The 12,885-nt window shown below is 38.5% G+C and overlaps 1 long non-coding RNA gene across 1 annotated transcript; it reads right to left on the bottom strand.

Moving 5' to 3' along the window:
* Positions 1-1,054: 1,054 nt before the first annotated feature.
* Positions 1,055-4,167, bottom strand: LOC108646278. Its single transcript, XR_001924302.2, has 2 exons — positions 4,129-4,167; positions 1,055-1,251 (listed from the first exon to the last, which is right to left on the bottom strand). It is a non-coding gene; the product is annotated as an uncharacterized LOC108646278 (long non-coding RNA).
* Positions 4,168-12,885: the final 8,718 nt, after the last annotated feature.

Raw genomic sequence — 12,885 nt, 5'->3', positions numbered from 1 at the left:
ATGAAGGTGAACATCCCTTTTTAGGTCATAACATAAAGACATGCAAAACTGTAGAAAAGAAATGCTTTTTTGGTAGGAATTTAGTACTAATCAATAATATCAAAACAAAAATGAAAAATAAAAACAACTGTCTGATTTGCTGTTGGTTCAGCTAGCCTAGCAACAGCTGTGTCATTTGTGACTTTCTGTATAGTTATTGGTCTGTAGAGGGGCATCAGTACTGGCTGGACAAACAAGAGAACCATACAATTCCCAACAGTGCAGCTACATGGAACTGTACTTCTGCATCAGGATCCATCTAATAAGCTATGGGGCAAGTCAATCAGATCAGTGGAATATGGCCATCCTGCAAATATAGTGTCATGTCTATAAATCTTTACAGCACTGGTCTGTTGAGGATAAGGGCACAAGGATGACGGTAGAGCTGGGCGGTATGACAAAAAATTTATATCACGGTATTTTTCAAAATTGTATCGGTGTCACGGTATTTGACAGTATTTTTTTTTTCCATGCATGATTAGGTGTTAACCCCATTTCCTAATAAATTAGAGAATAATTACTGCAGTATTGAAAATCAGAGTCAGGCAAGCGAAGGATCGGCAACAGAAAGTCATAAGGTAAATCAGGCAGGCTTAGTTTCCCAGGCAAGACCGCAGACAACATAGCACAGGAGGAGGCATTTGATAGCTTTAAATACCCCCCACGCATGTGCAGAACCGGCGCCGTCAACGCGTCACGGACGTGCACGCTTTGACATGTACGTGCGCTTTGACGCACGCGCACCCGGACGCGCGTGCGCAACGTCCCACGTACAACGGGACGCGCGCACGCGCATGCAAGGAGGCGCGCGAGACCGGGCCGCACGGGTGAGTACCCTGACACCCCGGTATTGCGGTATCTGAGAAATTAATATAGTTTTAAAAAAAAAACACCAGTATTCGGTATTAAACGGTATATCGCCCAGCCCTAGATGTCGGCCTCCCTTCTCAACCCCAAAAACAGTCCTCTATAGTGTTAAATGTGTTAGCGTGGGTGTAAGATGTTGGAGGGGTAGTCAATATGGTTTTTTTTATTAAGAAAAGCTCTAATATATATAACAAAAGGGGTATAATAAAATACATTGTGCTGTAAGGTCTGGAACTTAGCATATGGAAAGCGGGCCCTCGGAATAGTAGAACCTTTCAGGAAGTGTTAATCCAATAGGGCATATGGCTTTCGAAGGGCTGTTCAGATTTCTGTGTGTAACAATATCTGTAAAACAGAAAACAGCAATCGATGTTTCCAGCAAGGAAATGTTATTGAATATGCCCACCATTTCTGCAGATTGACTGCAATTAAGTTACAGGCAATGAAATCTGGACATTTAACAAAGATTACAATAATTAGTACTGTTCAGCATGCCTGTCAGACATTTTTTTTTCATTTAACAATTTTTTTTTTATTCCCAAAGATGAAATTAATTCAGCTTTAACACACTGTTTTTTTTTCTCATTGAAAATGTGGGAATCCAACTGCAGGCACATCTCGATCTGCCCAGCTCTTGATCTCCCCCCTTCACATTCTTGATGTATAGAGGGGATGAAGTGCCTCTGTTGTCTATCCCTGAATTAAATGCACTTGTACAGCTGTTTTGACAAAACCTGGGAGGGCTGTCTTGAATAAGTGGGGGTACTGGGGTACCTGGGACCCATTTGAGAAGCTCACCTCAAGGGCCCCCTCCTGCACCACCAGCACAACTCCCTTATTTCTCTGTCAGCAAGGGTCATGCACACAGCCTCAATGTGAGGTGAATTGTTGCTGGTCATCTTATTCCCATGTTTAGGGGGGCAAATAAGTTCTTGTTTAGTCACAGACCCAAGTGGTGTCACACTATGAGGTTGATTCACTAAAGGTCGATAATGCTTATCGCATGCTTTTTTGCGTTAAGTCCTGATTCATCAAAGTAATTTCGCATGCGTTAAGACGCATATCGCATGCACAAAAAAAGCACTATTGAAATGCGTTATTTACCTTGCATTGCGTTAATTCTCGCATAGAAATAATACTAATGCATGATTCACAAACACATATGAAGCGTTAAACGCGCTAAATATTGCATTAGTCTGTGCGAATATTTACACCTACTTTGGGCAGACGGTACTTAAAGAAAATTGTGGTTTGTGAGCTTTTGGCAACACAACATGGACTTTGCAGTGGGATTTTTTCAATATGTGTTGGCCCTAGAGTGATTTTTCCAGGGAAATGGTAATTTTCAGAAAAGTAGTTTTCAGAAAGTAATGGTTACGTGCGTAAAATCATGCGCTAATATAGCAAGCGGCGAAATATATTGCGCGCAGTGGGAAATAACACACACAGCGGGAAATAATGCAATAAAAACGCTAATCGCGAGTTAAATAACGTAAAGAACATCGCGTCTTAACTATGACGCCTGTCCTTTTAGTGAATTGAGCATTAAGTCACAAAAAATAAGAATCGATATACGCATGCTATAAATAACGCTCGTTTTATCGCCCTTTAGTGAATCAACCCCTATGCCCCTTGTCCATTATGTCACCTTTCATTTACTTGTACTGGGATTATAAACTCCACTGGATCCTGCTAAGAGCAGAAAATGAGCTTGTTTAAAACCTGTTTTCAATTGCAGTTTTCCATGTTCTCTATGGAAAGTTTGAATTTGTGTTGATGGACTGAATTTTTTCCTTGACCTGTGGCATCAAAGTGTGTGTTGGCTCATTAAAGACATGTTTCTTGGGGGACTGAATACAGCCTGGAAGGCTTTGCAGTTTGTTTACAGTTGAATACATCATTAACATTTTAATAAATATATTCAGTCATATGCGGTAAATGTATGAGAAAAATACCCTCACAGAAATAGGAGAAGCTAGACAAGAATCTGTTTAATTTAAATAATTGTTTTACCCTGAGGCTGATATTTTAAAAGTATACTGTAGATGGTGTAAACACCAGATTTTGTGTAAATTAAACTTTTTTGTTCAAAACCATGAATTAATCTTCATAATACTTAATCCATATAATGTGGTTTTAGTACATATAAGTAATTGTTTTGTATCTCAATCAATTATTGAATACAACCAAATAAATGTACCTTCTCAGCAGGCACTGTTGTGCCCAAAACATATGGTGTAACATATCTAGTCTAATTCTTTGTTGAACTGTGCTTCTCTATTACATGAATACATGTATAAGGTAAGACATTTAAACAAAAAATAACACTAAGGGGCTGATTTACTTACCCACGAACGGGTCGAATGGAGTCCGATTGCGTTTTTTTCGTAATGATCGGTACTTTGCGATTTTTTCGTATGTTTTGCGATTTTTTCGGATTCTTTACGAATTTTTCGGATCCAATACGATTTTTGCGTAAAAACGCGAGTTTTCCTATCCATTACGAAAGTTGCGTAAAAAGTTGCGCATTTTGCGTAGCGTTAAAACTTACGCGAAAAATGCGCAACTTTTCGCGTAAGTTTTAACGCTACGCAAAATGTGCAACTTTTTACGCAACTTTCGTAATGGATACGAAAAACTCGCGTTTTTACGCAAAAATCGTATTGGTAACGAAAAATTCGTACAGAATCCGAAAAAATTGCAAAACATACGAAAAAGTCGCAAAATGTTCGTTTTCAAGTCGGAACTTTTCCAATTCGGGTCGGATTCGTGGGTTAGTAAATCAGCCCCCAATAGTAGTTAAAATTACAATGCTGCAATCCTTCCTGTCAGTTTTTCATCATGCCCAAAGTTATACAGTTGGTTAAACCTGTCCAATCGACTAAATGTCCGATTGCCATGGTACAAAAATTATCAGGACGATAATTTGGAACCCACAAATGGTCTGACAATTGTACAAAATTATATCAGTGCGTGTATGGCCAACTTTACAGTAAAAGATGTGGGAGTGAAAGATGGGGCCATTAACACAGCTGAATTACTCTGCTTGTCCACAGTTAAGGAAAATGAGGCAGATTTTTAGGGGCAAACAGGTGCAGTTTAGGTGGGAGGGGAGGAGAGATGAATGACTTCCTAGAAATACTACCATTTATCTCTAATAGGTATTGTTTGGACGAATCAAAGCATACATTTATAACAGTAGATGTTGGGTGATGAACCTACCTCAGTACAGGTATGGGATCCCTTATACAGAAACCCATTATTCAGAAAGCCTTGAATTACAAGAAGGTCATCTCCCATAGCATCCATGTTAATCAAATAATTCAAATTTTCTTATTCTCTGTAATAAAAAAAACAGTATATTTTACTTCATCCCAACTAAGATATAATAAACCTGGATGTAGAACAATCTTATTGGGTTTATTTAATGTTTAAATTATTTTTTTAGTAGACTTAAGGTATAAAGATCCAAATTACAGAAAGACCCCTTATCTGGAAAACTCCAGCTTCTGAGCATTCTGCAAATGGTACATCATTATGTACTATATACTGAAAAATGTTCAAATGAATAAACATTTACATGTATACAATGGAAACAAAGGACAAAACATCTCCAACTGTAATTTGTTCAAGCTTCAGTGCTACTAAACACACTTGTTTATGAGGTATGAACAGTACAATAGTTTTGAACACCAAATGCAAATCTCCATTTTTTTTATAAAGCAATCTCTTCCTGTTTCTTATGTGTTAAGAACCACAACTTCACCGCAAGTATAACTGTAAAATGGCAAATATAGGCACAGATGATTTGTAAACAATTCCAGAGAAACATCAAGCATACCTGGGATTTTTTCAATTACTTTTTGCTAAATCTTTTCTGAATAGCATTTTATTTGTTAGTAAAATAGACATCAAGAAAATAGTCTGTATTAGTGAACATATCAGTAATGAAACATCCATTTAAGACTTTTAGGCTAATGCCAGACGTGGCGTTTTTACACTGCGTATTTTCTAATTCTCTCGGCAGCTGAAGAACGCACAATATCATCATCCGTAGAAATAAGTTAAACAGTCTCGATGGAAAACACACTATGCGTAAATATGCTAGAAAACGTGTTACCACTGACTTTTCATGCGTTTGCCGAAATACGCCGTTATTTGCACAGCAACCTATTCCTATGTATACACAAAGGCAACTGCCAGACCTTGCCGAAATATGCAGCGTTTTTACTATTTTGCACTATTAGCACCATGGGAAACGGGATTTGCTGCGTCACCAGTACTAGGCAAAACGCCTGGCTGAAAAACGCCATAGTCAGGGGCCATGTGGGTTATGCAGCGTTTCTAGGTGGAGAAAATACGCAGCGTAAAAACGCCACGTCTGGCATTAACCTTATTCTTACCAAAAAGTATCATAAAAGTGTTTCAGAGACAGTAAAGTGGGTTTAATAATATCAGTACCAATTTGTACTTTTTAACCCAGAAGGGAAGTTTTGGACACAGACTGTAGAACACAACAGGTTACAGTGGCAAATCTATTAGTTCTGGAACCAGAACTCCCACATCCCACTGCCAGCTCCCTGAATGGTAATTATGTATATAAAGAAGAAAGTTCACCCATTTATTTGTTTGATCCGGTGTTTGTCGTGTATTTAGACACAGTATGACCCTGTGCAATGAAAGTTCTCATGGATCATCCTCTTAATCACAGAGACATCTGTCTTTTGGTTAAAAAAAACAAACCATCAGGCCCACACATGCAGCAGCCCTACATACCTCGAGGTCCCATAAGATGTATTATTACATGTTAATACAAACCATTGAATTGGACACAGCAAAACTTTTTAGGAACCATCATCTCATTAGTGAGATGGTCAGTGACTACTTTTTGTACACAAAACTGTGGTCTCCCTGCTTACAGTTCGATTCTTTGTCAGAATGGATTACAGCATTCCATAGGGCAGTAATCCCCAACCAGTGGCTCGTGAGCCACCCCTTGGATGTTGCGCTTAGTGCCCACAAACCAGGTAGTTATTTTTGAGTTACTGACTTGGTGGCAAATTTTGGTTGAATAAAAACAAGATTTACTACCAAATAAAGCCTCCTGTCAGCTGATAGTGTACATAGAGGCTACCTAATAGCCAATCTTAGCCCTATTTTGACACTTTCATGAACTTTTATGATGCTTGTGTTGCTATTCAAGTCTTTTTACATTTGACTGTAGCTCACAAGTAAGAAATGTTTGGGACCCCTGCCATTGGGGCTTTAATTTGCTTTACTCTTGCCTTCTTTTCTAAATTACATGCAGTTGTGTCTATTGACATAGGGGAACCAGGCGGTATCTCTAGGATTCCCACACCGGCTGTGTCAATTGTCGCAGAGCAGTCCCTCCAAAAGAATAGAGCACACACACACACTGCTCTCATGCTGAATGCCAGAAATAATACTAACCATCCTTATGAAATAATTGTAACATGGTGATTGGACTGGAAATCGCATTAAACCCACTGAACTTGTGGTTGTAGTTGACCCCCAGAGTCTAATCAGAGCATGAGATGACAAAACAAACATTTGCAGTGCATCAGCAATGGTGGTTTATATTTCAGGAAGAATAAGTCTCCTTCCTAGAAAAATGATTGCATGAGTTAATTTCAGAATCTGTCTATTTTAAGGGCCTATAAGCAGAAATATTCCCTGGGTGCTTTGCACAAACAGTAAACTGAATTCCCTTGAGCTTTGTGCTAAGCGAACTGATAGTCTCCTGAGCCCCCCATTCAACTTCCTGCTGCTATTACACCAGCTAGACACACTGTGAAACAACAGAAACACTTTCTGGGGCATGCTGTGCTATGGTACAACATTTTTTATCCAGTTTACTGTAAATGATTTGCAAATGCATAACACTTGGCAAGTAGCTAATACTACTACTGCTAATGATAAAAGGTGCAGCAAAAGGAAAGTGACTTTGAAAATAAAAACAGATTAGAAATCGAGATAGTTGTAGTATAATGCACAGTGGTGAGCAGTGAGTATCTCTCTAGTACGGCTCTCCTATTGAGGATAAAACTGACATTATTATTATAATTACATATTTATAAAGCACCAACGTATTCTGCAGCACTGTACAATAAATGGCTCTAAATATTGAACATACAAATTACTTACAAAAAACAACAACACATACAAGAGTTAAACAGAGTCCTACCAACAAATTGCTTATGATCTAAAAGGCTGGATTGTGGATTGTGCTACATAGGGCAGTTACTAAGCTTAATTTACAAAGTCAACACAAAGTGAACCATTTGGATGCTAATCTCTATGTTTTTACTTACAAAGCAGTGTTTGTTCCCAAGAATTCCTGTGTAATTGCAGGACCATGCTAAGTACCTTCCACTGCACCTTGCGTAATATGCACCAATACAGGCATCCCACTGGCGACTTACATTTTCGCTGGTGGGATGATAGTTCGGGGGGATTAGTCGTCCGTGACAAGGGAGATTTGTTGCTGGCGACTAATCTCCAGGTGTGCCAGAGCCCTTATGGTACACGCTTTTCACATTTGGCAAGTGTTAAAGCAGCATTACTTAGCGCATTCACTTGGCACATTCACTTGGCGCAAGTCAGTTTTGGCTATTGATCAAACATTCTTTAATATTAATATAAAGTAACAGGAATAATTTTTAGGTCCATGGCACATGGGGGTCACCAACAGTCAACGCTACTGTTCTGTGTTTATATGGTTACCAGTTAGGATGATTAGGTAACTCTACATTTAGAATAAGCAATGGCATACAAGCAGTGATGAGCGAATGTGTCCGGTTTCGTTTTGCTGGAAAATGTCAGGAAAATTAGTGAAACGGCGAAAAAATTTACGAAAAGGCTTTTGTCACGCAAAAGGCTTTTTTTTACGAGACCATGCCCATTTTGTCATGTACAACAATTTTTTTTGCGACAAATTTTCACTGAAGTTTTGCCAAACAATTCACCAATGGAGAAATGCGCAAATTCACTTCAAATTCATGCATGGCAAAAAAATTCGCTAATACTACATATAAAGAGATTTTCTGTTTTTTTGCAACTTTTAGTAGCTTGGGTTGCAAAATCACCCCATGTTAACACTTTAATGTAAAATGGACCTCAGCCTTTTATTTTACTTCAGCAGAGCACTTATATTTATATATAAATGCAAATATTCAGGTAACTAAAGCTCTTTTCAGAATGACCAATGGCTATTTGCTAAGTAAGAAAATAAACCCCACTCAAAAACAGAGTAAATTGCATCTTAAATTTTAAAAACATCTTCGCTTTCCTGTCACCCTTGTTTTTCTTCTGACTTTGATAAACATACTTACGCAATCAAGTCATTTTTGAGGAAGCTGGAAACGAAAATAACATTCTTAGATAAGCAAAACTATTTAGTAATCACATTTTTCACAGATACGCTTATGATAAGTACCTTTTTAGTGATTCCATAGTATTAGTATCCAGCTGGATTATAACGGTATAAATCGAGCTCAGGATTAATGATTTAATGGAAACACAGTAAGAGTAAAAAAGACACACATCTGATGAAGTTATCAGGCTGAATTCTCTTCCATATTCCAATGCTCGTGTATACAGCTATCCACCAATTAGTATGCTATATAAACACAGAAGGACTATATCTGAATATGGTATTGTTGGCAATATTATCATTTAGTTTATGATAGATCATCTAATGTGTCATCTGTTGTTCCTGTCCAATAAAAAATACTGAGCATTGTTTCTACCTTTCCTTTTATATAAAATCTCTTTTTCAATCTTTTGAAAATCAGCACAAGTAATTTCAGATTTTTTTTGGAAGAATTTGGCAAGCTATAGAACCATTTATGCATATAAAATAAAAATAGCAGTCCAGACCTCGTCCTGACAAGCAAATAAAAGTTATATATTATGTTCAAGGACTTGAAGTACAACCTGGTTTGATTGAACTTCACCATATTGTTTTGCTTCATATCAGTTTAGCTTATGCTATACTGAATTTCCTTTGCAAAATAATATAGAGTCACTTAGATGTCTCCCGTGACTGCAAATATGTTCCCATATTGTGTTTTGCTTCTAGGAAGACCTATATGTTTCATTCTCCAGCTTGTATAAATTAGCACTCTCCATAGAGATGATCTTAATTATCTGAAATAACAAACCCTGGGGAGAAGAATGCTGACAGTGCTGTTTCAGTCTAACAAGTCCATTTTTTTCTGCCACTTTCCAGTGGCTTTGTGGTTTCATCACGTGTGTACATACAGATTAATGAGGAGTATCAATACTAATTTTCTCAGCTGGAAGAGGTGACAGAAAAGCTTGCTAGGATAGATTATGTCCCCAGACTGCAAATAAGACATGAATTCTGTGTCAAGAGCATTTCAGAAAAGACATCATTTCTATTTGTATCACTTTATCTACTGTATCATTTTATCTACTGTAGAGATGAACGATATAAGCCAATAAAATGTAGACATTTACTGACATGTAGTATACATTATTGCTACTTCATACCTTTAAAACTATATTCTCTGCACTCATCAATATTCTATTACACAAGTGCTGGGCAACTAAAATTATATCACGAAAATCCTGAATCATCAACATAACATTGGGCTTTTTTTTACAGGTATGGGACCTGATAATCAGAATGCCTGGGACTTGGGGATAAGAGGTCTTTCTGTAATTTGGATCTTTATACTTTGTCTACTAAAACAATTATTTAAACATGAAATAAATCCAATAGGATTGTTGTGTCTCTTTTAAAGAATTCAATATATCTTAATATCATGTACCGGGTACTGTTTTATGGTACTGTTTTATTATTATTATGACAGAGAAATGTATTTGATTAAAATGGTTTCTATGGGAAATGGCCTTGTCCACCATTGCTATGCAAGGGGGCGGAGGGGGGGGGGTTGATTCTGACACTAGCTGACCTAATCAGAAAGTCTGCTGATTATGAATCAGATTTTCAGTCTGGCATATGGGGCAGGTCACAATAGTACTAACTACAGTATATGAAGAGAAAGAGGTAGACTTGCTAAGTGTATGGGCTGTAATGGGCACAACATTTCTCCCCTTACACTCTAGCATTTGCTCTAAGCAGGGGTGCTGCTGCCATGAGGCAAATTACGAAAATAGCCTACAAATTACCAAGGGCAGCAAAAACTGCTCCTGGAAAGGTAAGCACTGGGTGCTGGGGGCAACCTTTCAAAGGTGCCTCAGGGCTCCCAAGGGGCCTGAAACGCCCCTGGTTCCAAAGCTCCATAGAAAGTTAACCCTATAGAATAAAGTCCAATTAAATTTTGATAAAGGGGAACTAAACTCTAAAAATTCAGAATTTCTAAAACAGTAATGATTTTGACCTTCAAAGCTGTGCACAGGGCGTCACCATCTTGGATTTTGTTAGGAGTGTCTGTGACACTAACATGCTCAGTGGGCTTTGAGCAACTGTTGAGAAGCTAAGCTTAGTGATCATCGCAAATCTGAAAAATGAGGTTGGCCTATAATTGCACTGGTTTCAGAGCTACCATGTATTGCAAATCTGAATAAATGACTAATCTGCCATATATCGTGACATGTATATTCTATATATACAGTATATTGTGAGTGGGTCCCGAAGCTCAGTAAGTGACAGCAGCACAGAGCATGTGCAGTGAATCAGCAGAAAAGAAGATGAGGAACTACTGGGGCATCTTTGGGGGCACAGATCTTCTCTGCTATAGGGCTGTGGTATGGAATCTCAAAACATGATCTGCAGTGTTTCTGGCCTACTTTTTGTTGAGCTTTAGTTTTACTTTAATCTTCTTTTAATATTCGTTTACCTCATTTTGCACTAGTTGTCTCTGTATTTAAAAGCACCTATACCTTTATAGAAATTTTATTCAGTCTCACTGCAATACAATACAAATATTTCTGTAGTTTATGCAGTTTGTTATGTCTAGCAACAGGGTGATTTAATATGTTTTGAGTACAGGATTTGAGTGACTGGCAACTGATGAAATATTATAACAAGCATCTATTTAAGGTTTCTGTACTAAATGAAATTATATGTTTAGGTTCTCCCTAGTGTATGGAAGAAAAAAATAACATCCACCTTAAAATACTCTTGAGTTTTACCTCTCAACTGTCATAACAGAAGCATCATTTTAATTAGCAAATATAATTATACAGGAAGTGGATTGCTGGAGGATGATGTTTGTAGAAGCTTTGGTTACATAAGCAAGCTCCATACTGGAAATACTGTTTGGAACATGGAAGCACAAAGGTATTGACTGAGGAAGATAATTCTATCCTTTGCTCAAAGAATAAGTAGTGCTGTGGAAAGGCTTTATACTAAATATGCCCGACCTGCAAGTGCAATGCTGGGCATTTTGTTGCCCACCACTGTCGGCTGCATCGCCATGGCAACCAGATGCTTCTGCTGTGTGCGCATGCGTGGCCTACAGTCCCAAGTCGCCAAGTCTGGGCAGGAGCGTTGCATTATGGGAATCTTCTCTACCCTGCTCAGCGTTTTTTTTTCCTGTTTGGCTTCTGATCTTCTGAACAGGTGAAGTATGGGGAGACTTAAGGGCACTATTGAGACAACTGAAGGTATGCCTGCAGCTTGAGATTAACTCTTTATTAGCCTTTCCTTAAAGGAGAAGGAAAGGTAAAATTACTGGGGGTCAACAAAATGTTAGATGCCCCTCAGTCACTGTAATTGCTTACCTTATACCCTGGGCTGGTGCTCCGGTTAGGAGAAAACACACCAGCCGGGGCAAGCTGCGAGGCAGCTATCTACTTACGTCTCTCGTCTATCTTCGGAATCCTGGGGCCGACGCATGCGCAGTAGAGTGCAAAAGCCAACTTTTTTGTTAATGTTTTTACTCTCATGCGCATGCAAAGACAGAAGAAGGAAGAGCATCGCTGTCTTGCAGCTACCCCAGGCTAGTGTCGTTTTCTCGTAACAGGAGCACCAGCCATAGGTAAAAGGTAAGGGATTACAATCACTGGGGGGGCGCCTAACATTTTGGCACCCCCCCCTCCCCAGTGATTGTACCTTTCCTTCTCCTTTAAACAAAACAAAACTCAGTAGGACTGTTTTGGTATGAATATGGACTTATGTTAGCATAGTTACTATAAAATATTTATTATTACAGATAAAAAAATATTTATACATATGTATATATATATATATATATATAGAGTCCACAGGTATAGCGGTGCACACTGGGACGGTGGTGGTTACGAATTCACAGACTGCTACTTCTTCTGTTGATATGGGTGATGCTGCTTCCAGTTCCCCTTCGCCTTTTTTGGAACATTCTCCGATCATGAATACCAAACCCCCTTCGGGAAGGATAAACGCAAAAGGTACCCAACGAGGAGGGGCCAAAAGGGGTCGCGGGCGCAGAGTCTAGATATTCCAATTTTTAATCTGTCAAGTCACACGCTCTCACCGGGTGAGATCAGTGTGTTACAGAAAGGTTTGTCTTTTGTACCGGCCCACCCCTTTACAGTGGTGTGAAAAACTATTTGCCCCCTTCCTGATTTCTTATTCTTTTGCATGTTTGTCACACTTAAATGTTTCTGCTCATCAAAAACCGTTAACTATTAGTCAAAGATAACATAATTGAACACAAAATGCAGTTTTTAAATGAAGGTTTACGTTATTAAGGGAGAAAAAAAACTCCAAATCTACATGGCCCTGTGTGAAAAAGTGATTGCCCCCCTTGTTAAAAAATAACTTAACTGCGGTTTATCAATTTCAATTTTCAATTTCAATATCAATTTCTGTAGTCACCCCCAGGCCTGATTACTGCCACACCTGTTTCAATCAAGAAATCACTTAAATAGGAGCTACCTGACACAGAGAAGTAGCCCAAAAGCACCTCAAAAGCTAGACATCATGCCAAGATCCAAAGAAATTCAGGAACAAATGAGAACAAAAGTAATTGAGATCTATCAGTCTGG

This window comes from Xenopus tropicalis, chromosome 3 (assembly GCF_000004195.4).
Source record: "Xenopus tropicalis strain Nigerian chromosome 3, UCB_Xtro_10.0, whole genome shotgun sequence".
Lineage (NCBI taxonomy): Eukaryota > Metazoa > Chordata > Amphibia > Anura > Pipidae > Xenopus > Xenopus tropicalis.
The sequence above is the reverse complement of the archived record's forward strand: the minus strand, read 5'-3'. Positions and strand labels throughout refer to the sequence as shown.